This window comes from Macrobrachium nipponense, chromosome 13 (assembly GCF_015104395.2).
Source record: "Macrobrachium nipponense isolate FS-2020 chromosome 13, ASM1510439v2, whole genome shotgun sequence".
NCBI classification, from domain to species: domain Eukaryota; kingdom Metazoa; phylum Arthropoda; class Malacostraca; order Decapoda; family Palaemonidae; genus Macrobrachium; species Macrobrachium nipponense.
Genome location: NC_087206.1, coordinates 60,143,861 through 60,168,860, shown reverse-complemented (window position 1 = coordinate 60,168,860; position 25,000 = coordinate 60,143,861). Strand labels below are relative to the sequence as shown.

At 35.8% G+C, this 25,000-nt stretch overlaps 1 protein-coding gene and 1 pseudogene across 5 annotated transcripts in view; both read left to right on the top strand.

Annotated features, from left to right (window-relative positions):
* LOC135225818 (uncharacterized) overlaps positions 1–25,000 on the top strand; it is a 160,694-nt gene that overhangs the window by 95,132 nt on the left and 40,562 nt on the right. The window lies entirely within an intron of this gene.
* On the top strand, positions 3,935–24,744 carry LOC135225538 (uncharacterized; annotated as a pseudogene).

The following is a 25,000-nucleotide window of genomic DNA, read 5'->3' as shown; positions in this document are numbered from 1 at the left end:
ATCCCTTATCTGACAATTACACCAACAAAACCCCATGTTTATACAACGAACCTCCATCAAATATAATGTTGACTCTTATTTCTATCTTACGTATGTAAAGATAAATCCCACCCCCACTCTACAACCGAAAGTCTACGTAAAGATACCATTAAAACCACTTAATTCCGATTACAAGTTTCCCCTTACAAATAATTAATAATGCAACTCTTTTATCACAATACCCAATGTAGTTTGTATCACCCACATAAATTATCGCCGCCACATATCAGTATCATTTCCCGAATAACCCCTTAAAATTCCTCACAATGGAATATCATTACCTAGAATTCCTGAAAGCAGTGTAAACCTCTGAGTGATCAACTCCAAAGAAAATATCAACAACGGTCTCATGCGATTCACCACAACATTGTCAGCAATAAACAACCTGTTTATTCAACACATACTCAATCAACATCATTGCCCGGTCTAGTTATCTTCGTAGATCCCGAAATCACCATTAATTTCAAATTATCCCCAAATCCTCATTAATCTTCCTGGGGAACCCTCAATAAATCCACACTGACACCTCATAACCACATTAAATGTCCTCAAAATCCTCCAGAAATCCTCACTGATACCACATGACCACAAAAAATGTCCTAAAGAAACCCTCATTGTGACTACATAACCTCAAAAATGTCGTCAAGAAATCCTTATTGTTACACACAGATACCTAAAAATTCTCGAAACCCATTATATAACCACCAATATAAAATACACCAGCTCAGGCTGAATCCTAAGCTAAAAATACCTCAAAGTAAACAATTTGTGATACCGCCACCTGTATATAACACTCAAGAAATCGCCTCGTCTGGATATAATCCTCAGAAAACCACAATCCACAAATTATCCACAACATACTATATACCGCCATATAACCACTGGTGAATATAACCTCATAGAATACATCACCTTACCAGGGAAACCATAAAACCACAATGCACCACCTCCAAAAGCCATAGTGCCACAAAGAACCACAGTCACCACCCCAGTGGCTCATAAAACCACAGATCACCACCAAAAATCATAGCCACGAAAATTTGCCACCAAAATAATCACCAAAAATCGTCCAAAAAAATCAACACCACCAGGAATCACCAAATCACCAAACATCAGCGGCATGGATCACCAAATCACCAAAAATTACCACCAGGTATCACCAAATCACCAAAAATCACCACCAGGTGTCACCAAGTCATCACCAGAAAAGATTCCTTATAATATTTCTCAATTCCACGGTATTTTCCCACATTTTCCACCCCATCATTCCGTTATTACAACCATTACCCCAGCTTTTACACCAAATCGCTGAAGTTGCGCACAATAAGAAAATAGTAAAAGATTGAAAGAAAAAAATGTTACTTAAGACTGATTTAATCCCATTTCGTCATCCATTTGTAAAATCTAGAAAAAAATGCATCTGCGCAGTGTCACCTTTTTCTCATTTCTCGTCTTCTTCATCTTTGATGTGTCAATTTCGACCGACCTGTCTTTTCATCTAAGAATACAAATCTGTTGCCTTTCTTTTCTTCAATAACTCTAAAAGGACCCTCAAACTTTGGACCTAACTTGTAATTTAGCTCATTTCGCACATTGATTTTTTGGAATACATTATCTCCAATAGCAATTTCAACATCTAATGATTTCTCGTTTCTTCTTTCGACCATTTCTCAGGTCGTGGCCTCGAGATTACGGCTGAGACAAGCCTGTCTCTCCTTGGCTGTGGAAATTAATGCCTCATCTGTACCTTCTCCATGATGAGATATAGGTAACAAATCAAATGTGCCTCGAGCTTGGCAACCAAACAGTGTTTCAAATGGAGACATTTTAATGGAATCACAGACCATAGTATTAATGTTATGACTAACTATATCTATATATCTATCTCAGCTTCTATCATTTCCTCCTATAGTCTTCCTGAGAGCTTCGAGCACTTTCCTGTTTGCTCGTTCACATAATCCATTAGCTTCAGGTCTGTATGGAATAATGGTTACTTTCTGGATCCCCATGACTTCTGCTAAACACTCTAAGGTCCTGTTTACAAATTCTCTACCACTGTTGGTCAACAAAACCTCGAGTGGGCCATATCTGAAGATGACCCTTTTGAAAAATGCTGCAGCTACTTCTTGGGCCGTTTTATGCTTAAGTGGAAAAATTCCTACTGCCTTCATTAGTTCATCTATTATTACTAATAAATACTTATCGGCGTATCTCGATTCACAAAAATTTCCAAAGATATCCATATGTATTCTCTGAAAAGGTTTACTTGGTATCGAATATGACCCTAATTTGCTAGTTACCCTTGCGGGTTTGCATGCATTGCACACTGTACACTTTTTCACAAAGATTTCCACATTTGTCCACATATTTTTCCAAATATACTTATTATGCATCTCATTATACGTTTTTTCTACCCCCAAATGTGGACTACCAAACTTGTAATGTACTATATCTTAAATTACTGGAATTAGGGCTTTCGGAATCACGATCTGTGTTGTGTCTCCTCTATTTTTACTAGTTATATTTATATTTAATATTTAATTTATATTTAATTTTCCTGACCAACAGAGTACCTTCTAATTCTAAACCTGAAAAAGGTTTCAGAACTAGGGGGTTCATTAATGTGTCCTTAACTTTCTGAAAAGCTACTTGTTGCGGATCTCCCCAATAAAATTCAATGTCTTTCCGCAACACATCTGTTAAAGGAGCTGCTATGTTAGAAAACCCTTTCACAAATCTGCGAAAGAACGACGCCATCCCCAGGAATGACCTAATTTGCTTCTTTGTCTTAGGAACAGGAAAATCTGCAATTGCCTTGACTTTATCGTCATTTAATCTAATTCCCTCTTTAGATTTGACATGACCCAAATGTGTGATTTGCTTCTTTAAGAAGGAACACGTAGCCTACTTAATTTTTAATCTTGCTAACCTAAGACTCCTAAGTACTTCCTTAAGCGCTTCCATGTGATGGTCGATTGAGTCTGTTGCAATCAATATATCATCCATGTACACAAAGACATTTTCACCCAGTAGCCCATGCAAAACTGTGTTTACTAACCTCGTAAAAGTCATAGGACTACCTGACAAACCAAAAGGCATCCACGTAAATTCAAAATGTCCGTTGGGCACTGAAAAAGTAGTATATCTCTTGATATTTTCGCTAAGAGGAACCTGCAAAAAACCCTGCGCTAAATCAATTGAACTATAAATATTGTCCCCCAATTTCCATGAAAAGGTCTGGTATACACGTGACTGGATAACTATCAGGAATTGTTCTCTCGTTTAAACGTCTAAAATCGACGCATACTCGGACGGATCCATCCTTCTTAGGCACTGCCAACAGATAAAAGTAGTATGGGGATGCACTAGGTCTAATAATTCCTTCCTCTTCCCATTTACTGACCTCTTTCTCTACCTGTTCTCTGATTTTGAAAGGTATACAGTATGCAGGAATAAAAATGGGTTTCGTACCTTCCTCTAGATTCACCTTATGTTTTAACACATTAGTTAGTCCTAACTTATCCCCTTGTAGGCCTACAGTATCCCCTAATTCCGCCAAAAGTTCGCTTACCGCTTCTATATGCTCTTTGTAGTCTGCATTAGCAAAATGTTCGTTAAACATTTTCTTTCTTGATTCCATTTCTGCCTCTGAAAATTCAGTTTTCTCCTCTACAGTAGCCACTGCACCTCTATAATTTTCCAATCTTGGAGTGTACCACATATGTGTTCTTCTGATATTTCCTAACTGTATCATTACAGTTCAATAATTCCACCTACGTAACACCAGTATTTGATACTCTGTTCACCGATACGGTGCTAATAACCCCTCTTAGTTTCTGGCTACCGTCAATTATGCTCTTTGGGCTTTTTCACTTCCCTTAGTCTGACTTTCACCATGGTCTTTGTACCTGGATTTAAGATAACATCCTCTGATAAAACACCTTTACATATGTGGTTAGTACTTTCCTATTCCACATCCCCACAAATATCACCCTTATTTATACCAGTATCCCTTACTCCATCCACCATAACCCCAATATCAGAATCACCATTGTTATTTCTCATATTCCTACTGTTAATACCTCCAAAATTGTCACCAGTGCCCCTATTATAAGCACCATTATCACTGATATTCCCATCATAACCACCATTTTCACCGCTGTATCCCCATCATAACCGACACCGCTGCCAGTATTCCCCATGTTAATCTCTATATCCTCAGTTTCACTTATAACTGCATGTGGAATAAAAACACCCGGTATCCAAACCGTTATGCCACTAACACCTGTATGGACCGATACCCTGTGTCTCCTACATGCAGGATGGCCCAGCAAAAGTCTGTTGCCCAATGCAACCCCTTTTATCACCAAAATTGGTTCTATCAGTACTCTATCACCCAGAGCAAATCGTATTCCTATGAAACCCAAGATATTCAACCTATGGGCTTGCACCGTCTCTGTTGAGGGTTTCAAAGGGTATTGGGAGAACATGGACTGATATAGATCATGGTCCATTAAATTCAATGAAGATCCTGTATCAATAAAAATTGGGATCTTCACATCCTCCACTGTTCCATTTACTATCGGCCTGGGCTCTGGGGTGTCCTCCACGAGACCACAAAGGCATGTACAAATCATCTGGACCCTTTATGTTGATCGGCCTTCCAAAAATTTCTCCGATCTCTCTGACCCTTTGAGTAACTAGCCTGGGAAGTTCTCATATTGTAACTCTCGAATTTCTGAGGTGTGGGCCTTGCATCTTTATGTTTCTGACGGACAAGAATGCCAAAAGTGATCTGCAGTTTTGCATATTCCACAATATTTGACTCTACCTACTTTCTTTGTTTGCCCTGGTTTATTACAATTGAAGCAACGAAAACTGCTGTTGCCCTTGATCCATCGATCCTCTCTTATATTCCACTTTTGCACACAAACGGGGAGAAGGAAAATCTGAGTCTCTTTGTATTGTATTTCTTGGACCGGTCACATTAAAAAATGTACTATCCACTGTGGAACATTTGTGCATGTGTTCCTGAATTTGGGAGTAAATCAGTTCCTCATGTGATGTATGTTCAATCTTTGCATCAAAGCTATCTACAATGGCGTCTGGGACTTCGTGTAGAAGCATGGAAAAATGTTTTCTGTAAATTGTTATTAAGTGTGATTTTGTCTCCATTTACTCATGTGGAATTTTTCAATTTTTGTATCCATTCTCCCGCTGAGTCAAAAAGTTTTGAGCAATACTCAGTAAGATTTTTATTACCTTTCCTAATCTTGTAAAGTTCCTTTGTTCCATAGGCTGTCCACAGAAATGGTTGAAATTCGGTCCATGACCGGCATTTTGTGTATTGGAAACTACGACGTCTAAATGACAAATCCCCTTTATTGAAATCTAACAAGGCTTTTGCATCTGTGAAAGCCTCTGCATTATTTTTAATTCCCTTGGCGTTTAAGTAGTTATTCACTCCCTCAATAAAAATTTGCACTGGTTGGGACAGGACGCCATCAACAATGCCTCGAAAAGGGCTGACTCCTCCATTTATGTTAGTTATCTTATGCACCAAAGTTTGACTGTTACTTGCTTCAGCCATTTTGTCTTCTTTAGAGGGACTCTTATAATTCAGGATTCGTTCCGACCTCGATAACATCCCCACACAAACCACCAACACAAAAGTAATAATGTATCATTCACCAATAAAATAAATTGCATACACCAATTCCCAACACCACATAATTCCCCAGTAAATATCCCTCGACTCTATGGGAGGAAATCTACTCTTTCACTTTTGAAGGCCAAGGTTATCAGCTGTTAGCAACTGTTACAAGGTCAAGAGCTGGTCGACAGAAAACAGGAAGAAGCAAGTGAGAAAGAAAATGAAACACGAACCTTTGCTGGTTAGCAAATGCTGATACTAGCATGATCAATCAGCAGCCCCTCTCCTCACTCTCGCATACAAAATTGAAACATATTGTACCGCATATTCCAATGTATTGCAATTAAGAGCAACCCACTACTATTCTTTCAATGCCGCAGAGACACAAGATGAAATACGCCTGTGGTCCATTACAACAAATACTTTTTTTTTCTTTTAAGATCCTGTAGGACCGAGTGTAGCCCATTACAATACATACATACATACATACATACATATGAAAGGGCTGTTGCCTTGTATAATAAGGCGCCCTGTGAGGTTATGTTAGACTTGCGATAATCTTATGCTAAGTCGGTTGGTTATGCACTTCTGTACTCATTGGAGTGTCTTGGGTTTTTTTTTTATAACTTACGAAGTCGGTATCTTCTTTGGTTATGATGACGATGTGTTAAACTCATGATGATAGTTATAACTTCATTCGATCTCTTTCTGATGTGAGGTTCTAGTAGAAAACACTGAGTACAAAAAATACTTATATTCTCTGAGATTACATTTTGAAGATCAGAGGAAATTTGTACAGGTCTGCCAATGATGATGGCTAATTCAAATCTACATGATGAAGCTTATATAAAGATGTACAGGTCTTCTAATGACGATGGCTAGATCGCTTCTGCCAATGATGATGGCTAATTCAACTCTGACTACCATCTCATTTACAAATCATAAAGGAAGCAGACAGTAGCTCGAACATACGAACATACACACAGATGGACTAGATTACAAATCACGTAGGCCGTTTGAATTATAGGTCGCGGTAGTTGTCTCAAGCAGGAAGCTTGGACTAATGTTTTCAAAACAAATGAAGGACCACAGGTGACGGCACGTCATCTTAGCCTACTTTATTGTATACGTCATCTTAGCATACTTTATCGTATCTGGTCTGATCACATTCCTGCAAGCAATCTGGTTGACCTCTTGGGTCACTGTTTTTAATTAATCATAGTTTTAGTTTTATATATATATGGAATAACATTACATATTTTTCTTATGTAACTCTTACATAAAAGCTCGGTCGGCTACAAAACCAAACACTGAATATTACTCAAGCTTGACTTGCATTTGACTTATAGGAGTGTGATACAGACACTATGTGAATATATATAGATATATAGAAAATACTTATAAGAAAAAAAAATTCATGGTGTACACAAATATAGATTCAAGTAATAAGATATAAGACATATGCATATGATGATATTCGTAAATAATAGTGATCACGTGATATATACTGATAAAGTTTTTCACTTCATCTCATTAAGATACATATGCTACAGAAAATACTAATGTACTCTGATAATTGCATAGAATAAAGATTAACATGATAAAAATAATATTTTAACTGATAAAAATCATATATGAAGTGATAAAAATCATCTCTTAAATGATTTATTAATTTTTATGCTAGCTGATTCGTTGACCCATATACTAACTCATGTATAACTGCAGTTATTGGTAAGATAAAAGGTAACAGATTGATTATAGGCTACCTGATTTATTTATACATATGTATATGGATTCATATAATTATGATCAATATATGTGCACTTAATACAACTGATTCACATAAACGACTAATCTAAGTGATTAATCTAGGTGCACTTTAAATAGATTCCTAGTGTGTACACATACAGATATATTTCGATTCATTGATTAACTTCTATATTCTTCAAATAAAGCATGCTTAGATATATGATCGTGATACTGATTCTTTACTGATACTTTATATATGAGATACATGACCAAGGATACATCTACTACACATTTAACTAGTGTTTTCGTCCATTACACAGTTTCAGACAACCACCTATAGCCAAATGAAATGGCCAATTCCAAATGGTTAAAAACAAGGGGAATTGCCTGGGCAGGGTCCAACGTTCTATTTTGCGCTCATACTTGTCCTCTGCATCCTATGCCATACGAATACGTTCGCGATGAATAAAATCATCCCCAGCACGAGTCCTTCGCCAGCAAACGTAGAGTTGAATATCCTCTTGGTCATAATTGTCGGAAGGATGTCCCTTTTTAGTCAATTCCGCCGGAGCATTCCGCATTAAAAACGAGATTAACGACGGGATATGGGTGTCGGTCCAAGAAGTCTACGAAATAAGCTTGTTCACTTATGATGGTGCTTATTCCCTTCACATTGTAGGCGGTTGTTTACTTCACTGCAGTCGTCCGTAGCGACGAACAGGTTTTGGGAGTTGTAGATCTGTCCAGGCATGCGATGTGAAACTCTCGTACTGCAGGGTACTTGTAACCAGGTTCTGTTAATCAGCCTGTAAGTGAAATTATACTTGTCACAAGGCAAAGTAAATTCAGACAACATCCAATACGGGAGGGAGAAAGCCATTAAGAACCAGACTTAACCCACATGAATTCGCTGATACAAACTTTTTTATCCATGGCATTATAACAATGAGTGAACCTATCCAGGTCTATGATGACCGTAAAAATATCCATAATTATAAAAAATAAACAGATATCAATACGAATCCCAAAGAAAATTCGATATTACTGGTAGTAAGTTACTAGACAAAGAAGTGTGAAACGGAGCTATTTATAAGATTGCCAGGCAACATATGAGTCAAAGAATATTAATCATGATTCTGTATTTCCCTATGCTTACTGAAATTAAGCTGTGATAAAATTTGATCCTATGTGCCCCTTACAAAAGTTTCATATTCAATTTTCTCGCGCGCATCCTCTGAGGTTAATTTTTTGGCAGGAGATGCTATGAAAGAACCCACTATGTAAATAATTTCTATATAAACTTTGGGTTTTTCAAGAAAATGTGATATTTTCCCATGAATGTGATTTACTTGAATTGTAATAGGCTAATGTTCCAAGTAAATTTTTCATATCCATGACCTGATACTTCTAAATGTCCGTTTACCAATGTCATAGGCTGATTTATTGACTAATTGTCTATGAGGTTCAGAAAAAATTAATTCATTTTGATGTTATAGAAATTCTATTTGCTTATTTTGTTCATTAATTTTAAAACGATTGCAATTCCTTAACTAAAGTTGCATTGCACACACGGATAGACACTTTTACCTAACGACCTGCCTTGCCCATGAGAAGTTCGTACTAAGCATTCCTCTCCAGTTGGCTTGTTTTTTGCAAACACGAAACAACACACACTACAGATGAAGCCTGTGCTAGCAGATTATTGGGGTTGAAAGGAACAATGATGATTCGGCAAACATGCCAGGCACCTTCAGGACTGATGTCATCACCTGGCAGGAGATTGCTCTCAGCCAGCTTTAGAGTTACGTTACTTGCTGTAATAAATACGACTTTAGTATTTTCAAATGATAGCCATGTATTTTTTTTTAATACTCCACCCACATGAGAAGAATGTCTGAAAAAAACAGTACCAAAATTGAACAATATATTAGTTTCATGTTGGAAATCTGCATGATTGTAAAATAAATGTAATTATGTTAAATTAGATATTCCTTATTCAAACTAATGAAAAGGGTTTCCATACAAATTTTATATATACTATTTACCCAGTAAGATCCATATAAGATTATTTGCATAGATATACATTTTCACTTCTAGACTTCCCGACTTTAAAATCTCTTTTATTTATTCATTTTTTTTTTTTCATTGACTACGAACATAAATCAACGGGACAGACAATATGCTAGTAGGTTTTGATATGTGTTTGAACTGTTAGCTTATTTGTCATTAATATCCCTAGAATACTGAATGGACTACTAAACTAAAGTGTTCAAATCTTTACGCATATATATATATGGATATTTTATTAACCTACGGTTACGTTTTGCTTATTGATTTTATCGTGATTCCTTTTTTATTATAATTTGTAACCCTTCCAACTTCTTACGGAGTGTATTATATTGGCTCCACTTGTATCCATACTATTTATTTATTTATCTATTTATTTATTCTTTTTATTTATTTATTTATTTTTTATATTTGATAAATTAATGGTTGGCTTGAATATGTGGAAATTGTCCTAGCGGTGTGCCGTATAAGGCTACTTGGCGATTATCAATTCTATTAAGATAACAAGATATGAAATGATAAAGGTATTTTTAAAAGCAGTGTACAGAACCGCTCAATAATACCAGTTCAGGTATCCAATATCAAAACGTGTAAGCTCGTAAGACAATGAACACTTTCTTATTTATCCGTTCAACCAAATAACCTATTGACTCTGGGGTGATAAAAATATAGTTTAAATTGGTTTTCCTTAATGGAAAGGAAGTTGCAACACAACGCAGTTAAATGGAGATTATTATTGGATTTACCACCACCCGATGTTCCCAGAGAATTATCCATGTGGTTGAAATCCCATGTTTACTGATTTGTAGCACTCATAAATATTCCTAGCGCATATCTCCAATTGCGGTGTTTTGTTTTTTAGTGCTATTAATTCTATAATAACAGTGTCAAGGGAACTAATTAACCCACTAAGAAGTGTTTTATTTTCCTCCGTTCTGTCAGAACTCATAACCTCTTTTGTTAATAAATTCTAAAGTGTATTCTTTCAAAGGATTGATTTGGCTCGGTCGATGATGGCCCTTAAACTGACATGGGTGTCTTAGTGTGTCCCTTGTTTTCCATGAAACACGTGGTTACAAATTAGTTATGTTGGCTTTTTTAATATCTGTAGCATTGTAAGGCCAGTGAAAAACCAGTGATTTTTGGCCTTCTGTGACATAATAAACATGCCATTTGTAAAGCATTGTAGGCCAGTAAAACAGGTGATTTGGCTTTCCTGTGACATAATAAAGAATCCTGGCTTTTTGAACCGGGGAATTGCCCAAACCAGGTTTTAGGACGATTGGTATGAAAGAGATTATTATTACTCACCTGGCCCTTGGTCGTTAGTCCACCTGCTGTGTTTCTTCGGGTTTTTCCTCGTCACGGAGACCTAGCATATAGTATTAACATTTGATTACATAATTCTGATAACACCATACGTTTAAATATACTTTTGCTTTAGGGTTTGTTTTCCGTTCGAATAGTGTTTTTAATTGGTTTTTGCTTAGCCTGCTTGACCCTTGTTTTCGTTCAAAAGTGTTTATTGTTTTGGTTGTTGTTGCTGCTTCGGACCCTTGTTTTGGTTCAGTTTTTGTAAAACAGTTCAGCGCTCCAACCCAGGTATTGAATGTTCACGATCTCTTTGGGTTAAATGAATTTATCTTGTTTATGATACGGTTTTTAACAATTATGGCACGGATGTTTTCTATTTCTTTTAGTCCAAAATTAATGGTTTTTTTGTTTTTTTTTTTCTTTGCAGTATGGTGCTGGGATTTGCGGGATAATGCGTTCAGCTATGATTCTTTGCTTTCCCACCAGGTAGATTACTTGAACCTTGGCTCCAAAGACCTGCATGATCATATGTCAACCCAGAGTTCCCTTTGGGACTGGTGATTAAAGCTTTGAAAAAACCTCGATAAGGGACTTATGGTCAGTTAAAGGACTTTATCAGGATAGCCGTAAGATTATGACTTAAATATGTAAGCTAGTGAGTTTTAACGATACCTAGGGCCCTTCCTTTGCCTATTAATTGCATTTTTATTTTACTTCCAGAAGGGCTTTAGTTTTACGTGAATAAAAAGCTATATAGGAAAGGAACTGTTTATCATATTGCTGAAGTTAGTACCCCTCTTACCCACCTTGGTCCTGAGGCGTTCTGTTGCAAAATAAAAAAAAGTTCCTTATTTAAATCAGGGATTTTTAAGATAGGTGAACTGCATAATTACAATTTTTAAGATCTCGCGAACACCTGTTTGATGCTTTTCAAGACCATAATTAAATCCTATCGCCCTTCTTCGTAAGAATCTGATTAAAGGAGCTCTGTCATGAATTTGAATAGAGTTTACATAATTTACTTTACATACGATTTGTTAATACCCACTACAGCGCAAAATAAAGTGCTGTAATCCCCCCTTTCCTTTAGGTTAATAGGTAACCACTGGAATGTTGGAAGTTAGAAATAGCCAACACCTTACCATGGACCTAACTTAGGTACCTTGAATGTAATACACAATAAAAATTGTAAAAATAAACATGTTGTCGGTTTTTTAAAACTCACATTAGATATTTTACTCTGGAGATTATTTGGTCTTAGTCTCTGTAGCACTAGCTCTAGTTTATGTGAATTGTAACTTGCCTAAGGTATTTAGTAAAAGATTAACAAGACCGAACCATATAGGCATGTAGGGTTCACCTCCTAAAGTCTCCAAAACAAACTATCTTACATTAATTGGGTATCCGGCGCAATCGTAAATCCGGGAGGCATACGTAAAAATTGACAATGTTTCCCCTGAGTTGGTGCTGAAAACGGTGTAATGAGGTACCACTCACATAGGCTAATGGTTATCTGGGTGAAAGGCCTTTAAGTTAAGTTCCAAGTTTGGTGAAGAAATTTAATTTCTGACCTAACAAACAGATAAAAGATATGTCGGTAACATGGCACTTGTCGGAAATAAAACCGATCGGGAATCGGTTTTCCTTTTTTGTTAAAGGCGACAAGAAATCTCTAACGCAGATTACGCCAAGTCCGATCACTTTTTTGGCAATGACGTTTGAGGGGAAAAAATTATATGGGTCTATTTGATTTCCTAATTGCCTCCTCTTACCCTAAACATTTTTTCAACTTCGTCATTTATCTCTATTTTGGAAATTTATATTCATTGGGAGTCTATTCGAAGGAAAAGTATATATCTTTATGTTTGTCCTTAGAAACCGTTTAAATTATGTGTTCGCTGACATCCTGTTTTCCCATTTCCCCGAGATCAACTCGCTAGTGGAAGAAACATCCTGGTATTACAGTATTAAAAGATAAAAAAAAAAATTTCTGGGCTGAATCCACCTCTGCTTGAATGACTTTACGGATATTACTTTAAGATAAGAGTATAAGAGAGATTCATCTACGACTGGGTTGGGCTTAATTTAAAAATTTAGCAACATGAAAAGATGCGAATATTTGATATTGTAAAGGTTTTGTGGATCACTAGATTTAAACTTTGTTGCTGCGAGTCAAACCGTTGTCCTAGGGCCTTTTCTGGTTTTGCTGAAATCATTAATATTTCAGAGTGTCGGGAAAGGAATTAAAATTTCAGCATCCCACAAAGTTTCTTCTTACACAGCACTTAAGACATTTTCGAGGGTGCATGTGTCTCGAGATTTTTTGCGTGCAATACTGCGACTGCGGCTGTGGGAGAATTCTGGTTAGGTCCGGCTTTGAACAATGTTACGATTTTATGAGACAAATGAATTGGTTCTTCTAATAATAATTAGTTATTTGATTAACTGTCCTTTTTCCTTTTTGTTCAAAAGAAACGGGATTTTAATTAATTTTAGTTAAGAAGGTTTTATAGAATATTCCATTTATTTGATAAAGACCCGCCTTATTTTGGGCAAGGTGGTAAGATAATATTTTGTATACCCAATAGATGGATAATCTTTTGCAATTAACCTAGGATACAGATCAATGGCTTTTTTTTTATTATTATTAATACTATCGAAGGTATCTGTAAGTGCTCGCTTTATCCGCCACTGCTGAGTCCCCTGCGTTACGCTACAATACGATTAAATTCTTTTATTGTATTTAAAATTACGAGAACCTGCTTCTGAATTAGTTATGATACGGTCGTATGAGTTCATAGGAAAAATTCCTTTTAAATTCAAAACGGTATTGGGTGGCATTGAATGATTCCAACCATCGTTCTCGTTCCTCGCTCATGCTAGAGTCGCTTATTGCGTGGAATGTGCTTTGCTTTCAACATGACCTCTGGCAGATTTGACCTGACCCTGAACCGCGTTTGACTTAGATGACCCACAGTAACCAAGTTTTGCTTAAAGCAACGATTTGTTTGTTTTCTGGATTTTTTATGGGCTACTGTTTTTACCTATTTCTTTTTTATAATAATTAGGATTCTTCTCTTTATTACCATCTCTCAACGTATTGTGTGTTTTTAACATTATTTGGCTTGCTTTGCTAGTTTACGTATAAATGGCAATGAAACGTATGATGACTTGGAGTATCATGAATTGAGAGGTTAACCTATTAAAACAGTTTATCTCTACTGCGTTCAATATTAACTATTTGTACTTACTTTTTGCTTTTGTTACTTCTTCATTTTGTTTGCTAGAATTTGAAATATTGTGGAGATCCAGGTACAAAGCGCATTTAAAGATTTTTTACGTTCAATTTTTTTGGTTTAATTTGTTTGAATCTGAATTTTAAGTATGTTAACCTAATGAAAAGATTTTACAGATACGTTTTTTATTCCTTGAAATCCAGCCGTATTTTTTAAGTTAAAGTTTTAAGTTGGTCATAGGGATTCGCTTTTTTTACAACATAACTAAAGGCTGAAACTGCGATCGGGACCTTTGCAAAGGAGCCATTTACTTGTCATGACCCGCCGAAATAGTGGTTTTAAGCCTCTAATTTTATCCTAATTTGTAGCGGGTGTTCCAAACTTGTTTTGGTGTGGTTTTCTTATCACTACGGTTGCCTAACTACCCTAACCATCCATTTGCCATCTGTCTAAATACAGACGTTCCACATGGCGTAAACGCCATATTTCCAACTGTTTAATAATGATTTGTTAACCAATAAAGAAGTTAATAATCGCCCAAAATTGATAAAATTAACCACAGTAACTATGATTATGATTTTCAGGAGAACTTCTGGAAACAAAAAGACGATCAAACTCGCAGGTAGCAAAATCTCAACATGAATCGTAGATAATTTCTTTGTAAAAAAAGTAAGATTAAGAATGTCACCCCCCCCCCCCCCCCCCCCCCCCCCCCCCCCCCCCCTCGTTAACTTCAGGCCACAGGGAATAAAACTAAAAATTCGACCTGCAAAGGAAAACACCTCAGGTTACCTCCAAATTGAATAAAAAGATTGTACTTAGCTTGATTTTGTGGGGAGTCACGGTGGTTCCGATAAACTACACGCGGCCTTGGCCCTTCCTTCTTCTTGTTTAGCCGATGACCTTGGGTTTGGTTTGAGTTTGCCCCCGTGGCCGTTGTTTCGTTTTCTGTTTGATGATTTCCGATTCCTTGAAGATCCGATGACGCAGACGCGTTCGGATTTGTTTCCTTGAAGTGCTGGAAAACGCTCAATAAACGATGTTTTCCTTGAATGATTCTAATGAGAGACCGAAGCTTGGCGTTGCCGTACGGAAGTAAGACACGTTCAGGTTTGTTTCTTGAAGTTTTATTGCACTGCTGAAATCGCTCAACTAAAACGATGATATACTAAGTTGCTTGGCGAATCTCTTGCTTTCACGGGGTACGTCGTTGACTTCTGATTATGATTAGCATTATTCGCTTAATTCTTACGGAAGATGTTGAAAGAGTTCTGTTGTTTGTACACTGGGAAAGTCCGCTCACATAAAACGATGGATACCTAAGTTGCTTGAACGAATCCTCGCTTTCGTCGTTTGGTTGACCTTCTGATATGATAACCATTGATTTCGTTATTCTTCGGACGACGTTGAAGGAGTTTCTTAGTTGTTTTTTTGAAGTCAACTACGCTAAACAATGATACTAAGTTGCTTGGCGAATCTCTTAGCTTTCCGTCGTCGTTCTGACCTTCTTTGATCAATGATGACATTAATTCGTTATTCTTCGGAAAGACCGTTGAAGGAGTTCTTGTTTTGTTTTTTCTGAAAGTCGCTGCCGACCGAATGAAAGGGCTGTTGCCATTGTATATAATATAAGGCGCCCTGTGAGGTCATGTTAGACTTGCGATAAATCTTTATCGCTAAGTCCGGTTGGGTTATCCAGTTCCATACTCATTGGTAGTGTCTTGTTTTTTTTTTTTTTATATAACTTACGAAGTTCAGTATCATTCTTTGGTTATGATTGATCGATGTGATCAACTCATGAATGAAATAGCTTATAACTTCATTCGATCTCTTCTGATTGTGAGGTTTCTAGTAGAAAACACTGAGTACAAAAAATACTTTATTCTTCCTGAGATTACTGATGGAAGGTCAGAGTAAATTTGTACAGGTCTGCCAATGATGAAGGCTAATTCAAATCTACATGATGAAGCTTAGATAAAGATGTACAGGTCTTCTAATGACGATGGCTTGATCGCTTCTGCCAATGATGATGGCTAATTCAACTCTGACTACCATCTCGTTTACAAATCATAAAGGAAGCAGACAGCAGCTCGAACATACGAACATACACACAGATGACATAGATTACAAATCACGTAGGCCGTTTGAATTATAGGTCGCGGTAGTTGTCTCAAGCAGGAAGCTAGGACTAATGTTTTCAAAACAAACAAATGAAGGACCACAGGTGATGGCACGTCATCATTAACCTACTTTATTGTATACGTCATCTTAGCATACTTTATCATATCTGGTCTGATCACATTCCTGCAAGCAATCTGGTTGACCTCTTGGGTCACTGTTTTTAATTAATCATAGTTTTAGTTTTCTATATAAATGGAAATAACATTCCATATTTTTATTATGTAACACTTACACACACACACACACACACACAGCACACACAGCACACACACATATATATATATATATAATATATATATATATATATATATATATATATATATATATATATATATATCTAATAAAAGGAGCCCATAAAAACACAAAATATATAGGGAGAAAATACTAAACTTTCAGAGACTGCTGTCTCCCTTTTCAGGTGTTTGTATGGGCTACTTTTTTTTAGATGGATTCTGTTATAACATTTAACATTTTTACCAGTCATATATATATATATATATATATATATATATATATGTATATATATGTATGTATATATATATATATATATACTATTATATATACATATATGTTGTAATGGACCACACTCGGTCCTGCAGGATCTTAATAGAAATAAAGGAATGGTGGACTGGGATGACTGACAATAGTTGGACAAACAAAGGAAGAGAGTGGAGCAAAACCACAAAATGACCTTAATCCTATTTATGAGTACAGTAAGTTACAATATATACAATTAAGTCAGGGCTTAGCAAAAATATCCAATTAAATATTAACATAATGAAATAAATCTGAAAACAGCAGAAGTCAAAATCAATAAACAAGTCTTGAAAGACCACACAAATTACAATCATAATCAAAATAGCAATGCAAAAACAATTCAAAAGTACAGTTACAGAACCATACACAGCTCAACATCATTCCAAAGAGCCATACTGCTCAACACCATTACATAGCCATGCACTGCTCAACACCATTACATTAGAGATAATATATGTTATAAAAACAGCAACGTTACTAAAGGAAACAAACATGAACACGGAGCATAAAATAAAATACGTATAAACAATACAGCAAGCAACAATAAATAAAAGTACACTAGTTACTCTGGGAAGCACAGGCAATACAGTTTCCGTTGATATAACATAATTGTCTCCGCTGTCAAAAAGAATGAGTCAAATCAGACGAACTCTGTGAAGACATCGTAACAACAGCCACAACTGTTAACTGGAACTCAGCCACCAACACAGATGAATCACGGGAGGAGACGTTGAAACAGCAATACGTGAAAAAGTCCAAACAGATGACCTAGGTTAAGCCATCAACCATCCTTCAAAACCGTTAATGGAAACGGCCAATACCTGATTCTCAAGTAAATGCTCCATGCTGTTAAAAAGCTGCCAGAACCTGACTCGCTGCTGTGCTAATCCGAAGTCCGAACTAGTTCAAAAAAGAGCGGGCGGCGAACGTCACGTCGCTCCAACAAAAGTAAAAACACAGGAGGGCGGGAAAAACAACAAGTCACACAAGGCTGTTACATATTCAAGAATCAAACACCAAACTACCTTACAATATATATATATATATATATTATAATATATATGGATATATATATATATATATATATACATAGTATATATATCAAATCAGGCGTTGACTGAAGGAAACAGGACAATCTACATAGTTTTTTTATTCCAACGTTTCATAATAAACATTTATTACATCTTCTGGGGAATCTGTCAATTAATTAAAATATAATATTATACACATTCTTAAATTTACAAAAAATAAAAATTAAAAAAAATCGTAAAAAGACTAAAAATTTACTAAAATATACAATTACAGAAAATTATTATTTAAAAGCTGGAACCTCCAACCAACCTTAAGTTAAGAGAGAGAAAGACTGAATGATAGGAGACAACAAAAAAAGGAGACACGTTAACTAAGGTACAGTTGGATGGAGGAGGTTTGGGTATTCAACTGGGGAACTAGCTGTTTAATGAGTAATGATCTAAAATGGGTAATTCTTGGGGGTTTGGTGTTTGCCCTATAATGCAAAAATCGTCTCTTTCGATTTGTGTTTTGCAGATTTTTGCATGGTTTCCTGATATTTGAATGTTCAGGTTGGAGAGCCTACTTCCCGTTCGGAAACTTTTATTCCACGATGAGAATCGATTCTGACCTTCAGTAACTCTTCGTAAGATCCCACGTAAGAGTCCCAGAGTTACACTTTGGGCAGTATATTTATATACTACATTTGAGGTCAATGAAGGACTCAATCGATCTTTATATTTAAGAAAGACCCAATTGTTAATGGATTTTTTGGTATTAGTTTAATACTGACTGCACCATAATGTTTTTCCATAATCTGGTGCAGTCAGTATTAAACATTATGGAAAAACATTAATTAGTCCCACATGTATATAGTCATTATTTCTCTCTCTCTCTCTCTCTCTCTCTCTCTCTCATCTCTCTCTCTCTCTCCGGTTCGATATTCTCTCTCCGTCTTTTCTCTTGCTCAATATATATATATATATATATATAATATATATAATATATATATATATATATATATTATATATATATATATATATAATACATATATATATATATATATATATATATATTATATATATATAATAATATTTTCTTTCGTTTTTCTTTCATTAATAATAATTTTTGTTGGGAAAATTTGTGTAAAAATTCATGATATTAAATTGTATATGCTCCCGTGTTGTTTCAAAATGTACTGTTTTTCTGGCAAGAATCACTTGTTTACTGCGGGTATCCTTCAAGGTGTGGCTAGCCTATGGCGACTCCTCTCTGTAGAGTGAAAATCGACCCTTATGGCTAATCTGGTAGTGTCAGTTTGTATATTAAGCCTTCTTTTGACTATGGTGTTCTTTGTAAAATGAGTTTGCCTCAGTAAAGGGTCCGAATAGGACCGAAAGTACTCGGCTATCTCGCTTTTTCATTTTTTTTCTTCGTGGCAAAAAAAAACCTTTATTTATATATATATAGTGTATATATATATAGTATAATATATATATATATATATATATATATTATTTGTTTAATAGTGATGCATATTTTACGATACCTCAATTGTTCTCTCAAACAAAACGAAGTTGGTACCTTCTTCAGGACGTTTAATCAGTTATATTCCAAGATGAAATAATAATAAGAAAATAAGCTAGGTGTATGTCTTAACGAAATAAGAATATATGCTTCAAAACTAATAAATTTTATATGATTTAAAGGAGAACTGCAGACCAACTGACTCGTGAGTCAGAAAAATCATCATTGGAGGTAATAATAATGATACCCCTAACCCTTATCTAGAACCCGCCATCATTCTCTTTAGGTTTTGTGCTGATTACGAAATCTTTCTCACATGGAACTCGCTCCAATCGATGCACCGTCAATGAAACAACTATAAACAACCTCTGTTACACCGACGATATGGTTCTGATTTCCCCATCAGTGCAAGGTCTCCAGCGACTCATCGACACTTGCCGCCAATATGCAGAGGAATTTTATATAATCTACAACGAAACCAAGACCCAGTGCATGTCGCTGCTCCCGAGATCGCTTAAGCATATTGCAGAACCTCAAATTTTCCTCGGAAACCATCGGCTGGAATTTGTGCACGAATTTTCGTATTTGGGTCACATTATCATCGACGATCTAAAAGATACGGCAGACATTGAACAGAGACGTCGCAAACTATGTGCAGCTGGCAACATGATTGCAAGGAAGTTTGCCTTCCGTCACCGAGACGTGAAACTGATGCTTTTCCGCTCGTACTGCTACAGTATCTATGGGTGTTCCCTCTGGACGAACTATACCCGATTTAAGACTGCGTACTTTTCTTTGTTCAGACTGGGCTGCCGGGCAGTAACATGAGTTAGCAGTCATTTTTTGGCGTCTTCTCCCCACTCAGTTCTTATATGGCCATACGATTACAACACAACGAGGGAAACGAAGAAATATTCTTAACAATAGGTCTCTTCCGACCCCCCACAATTTGCAAATTGCTTTTGTTATTAGAAAGATATAAATCTAATAAAAGCTTGGTTCTGTTATTAATCAAATAGGCTAAAAAAGAGTGATTGAATTTTAAGGAACTCTGTTGCAGTAAATTACCAGAGATCCCTAGAATATATAGCATGAACTTTTATTGTATTTTAATAATACCATCTGGAAATGCCTTTATAAAAACAAAAATTTCAAAAACAATCTGGACAAACAGTAGCAATAGGGGTGCGTTAAGCAAAACATGATAGTAAAGTAAAATGCTACCCATTTCCTCAGAGAAACTGGACTCACCAGCTTCATTAGGGAAGTAATATTCCACACTTATTCCCTTGATTAAAGTAATACCAAGTAGTACCTGGCCTCCGAAGTACACACCATGGACTAAGGCTATTAGCAATAGATGTCATCATAACCATAACAAACCCAAAAAAATCAAGTATTCAGGTACCTAGTATTGCTCACGATTTAATACACAAGAAAAGGGGAGTCGTCTTTAGAGGATGTGATTATTCTTCATATTCTTCATTCGAAAATATGCTTTGATAGGATCATTTCAAGTAGTTGGCAGTTTAAAATAAACATGGTCTTTCTCTATTATTGATGATTTCTTGTATGAGAGAGATAGGGTCACAGTGATGAAGCACAAATGGTTGGAGATATATTTCTAACCTGATTATCAGATTTTTCACTGAAAAAGAAAAGGTGGGAAAAAAAAAAATGGAATAACATAACTGTAATTCCATACTTTCATACTCAAATGTAGTTAAAAGGTAATATAAAAAATATTAGTGGTAATACAAAGGATATTAAAAATTACATATACTACATGTGATTTATTACTAAGTAATTTTCTTTCCTTTCCCTTTTTTTTATTTTTTTACAGTGTCCACTTTCAATAACAAATGTGTCGGACCCTAAGAGTATCATTACGGAGGAAATATGTTAAGAAAGCTCTCATAGCAGACAAGGGAATCCAGGCTGTCTTAAATCCTGGAGGTCGCTGAGTTCACCAAACGAGGGGATAACTATGCCTGTGAAGTAACAAGTGTAGAGGTCAAATATTCTTTGAATGATAAGGAAGAGTGTGAGGTCACTTACGTTGTAAAACTAAATCCTCATTGGAATTTTGCAGATTCCGAAGACCATACACAACTTTTCTTTGAAAAGGAGGGTAAATTTTATGAAGAACTTGTGCCAGCGTTGCAATGAAGCACTGATGTCTGCAGGCCAAAAGCCTCTTCGTTTTGCTAAGTGTTTTCCTTGTTCCTTAGAAGAAGGAAAGGAACACTTTATCTTGAAGATCTAAGAGCAAGAGGTTTCAAAATGTTTGACAGGAGGAAAGGATGGATGAATTGTCACATTGCTCTCGTCATTTCCGAGCTTGCCAGACTGCACGGGTGGCATCTTATCTCCTGACAAAAGAAGGTTTTGGAAGGAGAATCTGCAGCAGCAAGATATGAATTTTTAATCAAAAGATCTTCTGAATTTCTCCCCAAATATCAAAGAATTATATGTGTCATGTATGGAGAGTAATGTTGATACCGTTTAATGATGTTAGATAGAATTGGTGGTTATGAAACTGCCATTGGTTGGCTGAAGTCCTTCAAATCTGAAGTTGAAAATGTTTTATCTTCAGGAATACAAAGTACAAGATTCAGAAGCATATGCCATGGAGACTGCTGGAACAACAATCTTCTATTTAGGTAAGTAAAACATCATTGCTAATCAATCCAAACCCGTGAACATTATCCTTTCGTTACTTACTATCTGTCGCACCCTTTACAATGCCAGCAACAATAAAAAAAAAATCAGGCTACTATATGTTAGAATTACCATTGTTGAATGAAACTAGTGTTGTTTTGGGGACTTCAGAATAGTGGATGACACATGGCTTTTGTTTTTCATTTATGACCTGTTGCCCCCTCGTATGATGAAACATTAATTTTGCGCCTTTTGTAGTTACTCTCTTCAGCAGAAGAATCGCCTGAAGAATAAAGTCATTATGGGGACAGTCTCTAATCCCAACCTTTTTAATCTTCGTATAGTTTTTGCTCTCATGGACTGAAGAGAAAGGGTCCTTCATGTTCTCTGAATATACAAACTTGGGTTGCTAAAACTGAAAACTAATAATCCCTGTATTCCTTTTTCTGTAAGCATTCTTTCTTCACCATAAAACAATTTTCTTTAACTAAACGCAGTTTATTCAGTAAGTCATTGACACGAAAAAGACGAAAAATGTAACTGAATTGTGCGAATTCTCTGCATAAGTTACAAATGAAAAAACTTTTTTTAATAGGACGTTTGAAAGTTCCCTGTTACAATTTATAGTCACAAATTACCCATCTTTATAGGTACTATGCATAACACTTAAGGAAGCAAGAAGTCGAGTCATGAGCTGAACGAGTTTCCTTTTTAGATTTCGGCAGATAATGATTGATAAAATTCCTTTTCAAATTTTGTGGGTGATGACTTAAGTTTTATTCATTCAAAGACATAAAAAATTCAAGTGTTTAGGTGTAGGAGCCTAGATACTCATCCTAATTTATAGGTTTTAAGTGATCAAAGATAGAGTTTTTACCAGTGTTTTTCAAGTGAATTAACATCAAGTCATGGCTAATGGTGAACAGCATGATGTTCTTGGACCTTATATTGCTTCACTCTTTACAAATGGCATGATTGTTGGTATAAGAATGTATATATTTAATTGTTTGCAATATGCAGACTATTAATATCCTTAAGCCACTTCTACCAAACCCAAATTTAGGGTACTGCTGTTCTAAAGATCTGGAATAGATTGGAAAAGTGATACAGTCAGCAGTGTGTGAATCTGGATCCTAGATTACTAAGAACATTGTTTAAACTGTCGTCAGAAAGGAAACGTAAAAATTTTATTTAAGTTTGTTTGATATACCCTTCCAATAGGTATTTAAAGCTCCACGTAAATGTCTGATGAAATTTTTTTCCATTTTACCTTAGGAGTTGTTGCACTGGAAAAATATGTCCAAAGACATTTTTTGCAGTTAAATAAGAAGGTAGCCAGGGATCTCATAAAAGCAAGAATTGAAGACGAACAAAATAATAATATAATAACAATTACATACAAAGAGCTTTCAAATGATGGAATTTAAAAAATAATATAATAGTAAATATTACTGATAGCGATAATAATAAAAATTTGACAACTTGGTAACTGGGCAATCCATCCGACTTTCAGAGGGTTTTTGAAAGAATTGTTATCTATATCTTTGAAGTATCTATACTGCTAAAGTTAAATTTTTTTATTTATTATGGAATTTAAGTCAGATGCCACACGAACCAATTCGATTCAATAGATAGAGTGTGGAATCAATTATTTGGTGGTTTTTACAGGTTTGAAGTATATATTTTCAAAAGTCGAAGTAGGTGGTACAGTGCGATAGATATTGTTTAGAATTTGCCTTCTATCAGGGTCCCATGAATTTATACAACTAGAATCTTTATCTTTAAAACTGTCATACTTATTAAAGGTAAAATCTCTGAGGAGAAATTTGAATTGCATTTTTTTACCAATGAACTATTCATATCGACCATAGCAATCAACGAATGAAAAATATCGTGAGTCATGTGTGTTTAAGATAAGTTCAAAAGAAATATAACCAAAAGTTATAAGCCAATAATTCCGATTTGTTTCGCCACGAATGGGAGAACAACTTTTTGGGGGTTGTGGTGATAATCGCTCTTTTGGGGTTTGGAGGAGCTTTATTAACCGAGGTGAACTTTGCAGCTACTGGTTGGCGGCCACCGCCATTCTTTTATTTAAAGCTAAACTTTTATTGCCGATATCATTCGATGTCAAAAACAGGCGGAAAAGAATGAGATTAAGAAAAAGAATAGTATGAGCAACAGCATTGTAATGATAATAACATTTCTGATTTTCTAAAGCTTTAAAGTTCTAAATTTCCAGATACAACACTGAAGGTCATCCAGTGGAAGTTATGTTGTTAGACCTTCAGATGTGTCGCGAAGCTTCTGCTGCAAGTGATCTGAATTACTTGCTTTGTACAAGTGTCAACGGAGACGTGAGGAAACCAAAGCTCCGTCATTTCCTGTCTCTTTATCATTCAACCTACAAGGAAGTCCTACAAGGGGGTGATATGCCTATGCATTTTACTCTGGAAGAACTCATAGAGGAATATAGAGACAAGAGTAAGTATGGATTGCTCTTTTCCTTGGCTATCTTACCAATAGTATTGGCAGAACCGGAGGAAGTTCCAGAAATGTCAGATACAGACTCTGAAACTCTTATGAACCGTTTCAGAGCATTATTATTTTTGGAACATCTCGAAACAAATCCCCTGTGTAAACCTCGCTTCCTGTTCAATTTTTGACGAGTTTATGGAAACAGGAGTCATTCTCATGATTTATTGTAGACCAGATTCAATTCCATCAATGAATGATTCTCTGAAGACATGGCATATCAAATCTGTTTAATCATTTTGCCTTTAGATTTCTGCAAATGCATACATTGAATTGTTCTAAACCTGGCAATATGCTGAGGCAGTTGATGTCCGCTAAGTACCAACATTCTTAAGGTTTTCCTTTACAGTTTAATTAGAGTTAGTTACTTATTCCTCTTATAATTATCTGACACAGCAAGAACTCCTGGAAGCTTCGCTTAGTTTGTTTGCTTATTTATTTGTTTGCTTGTTTTTCCTTTTGCTATGAGATAGCTGTTCCTTCTGAGTCT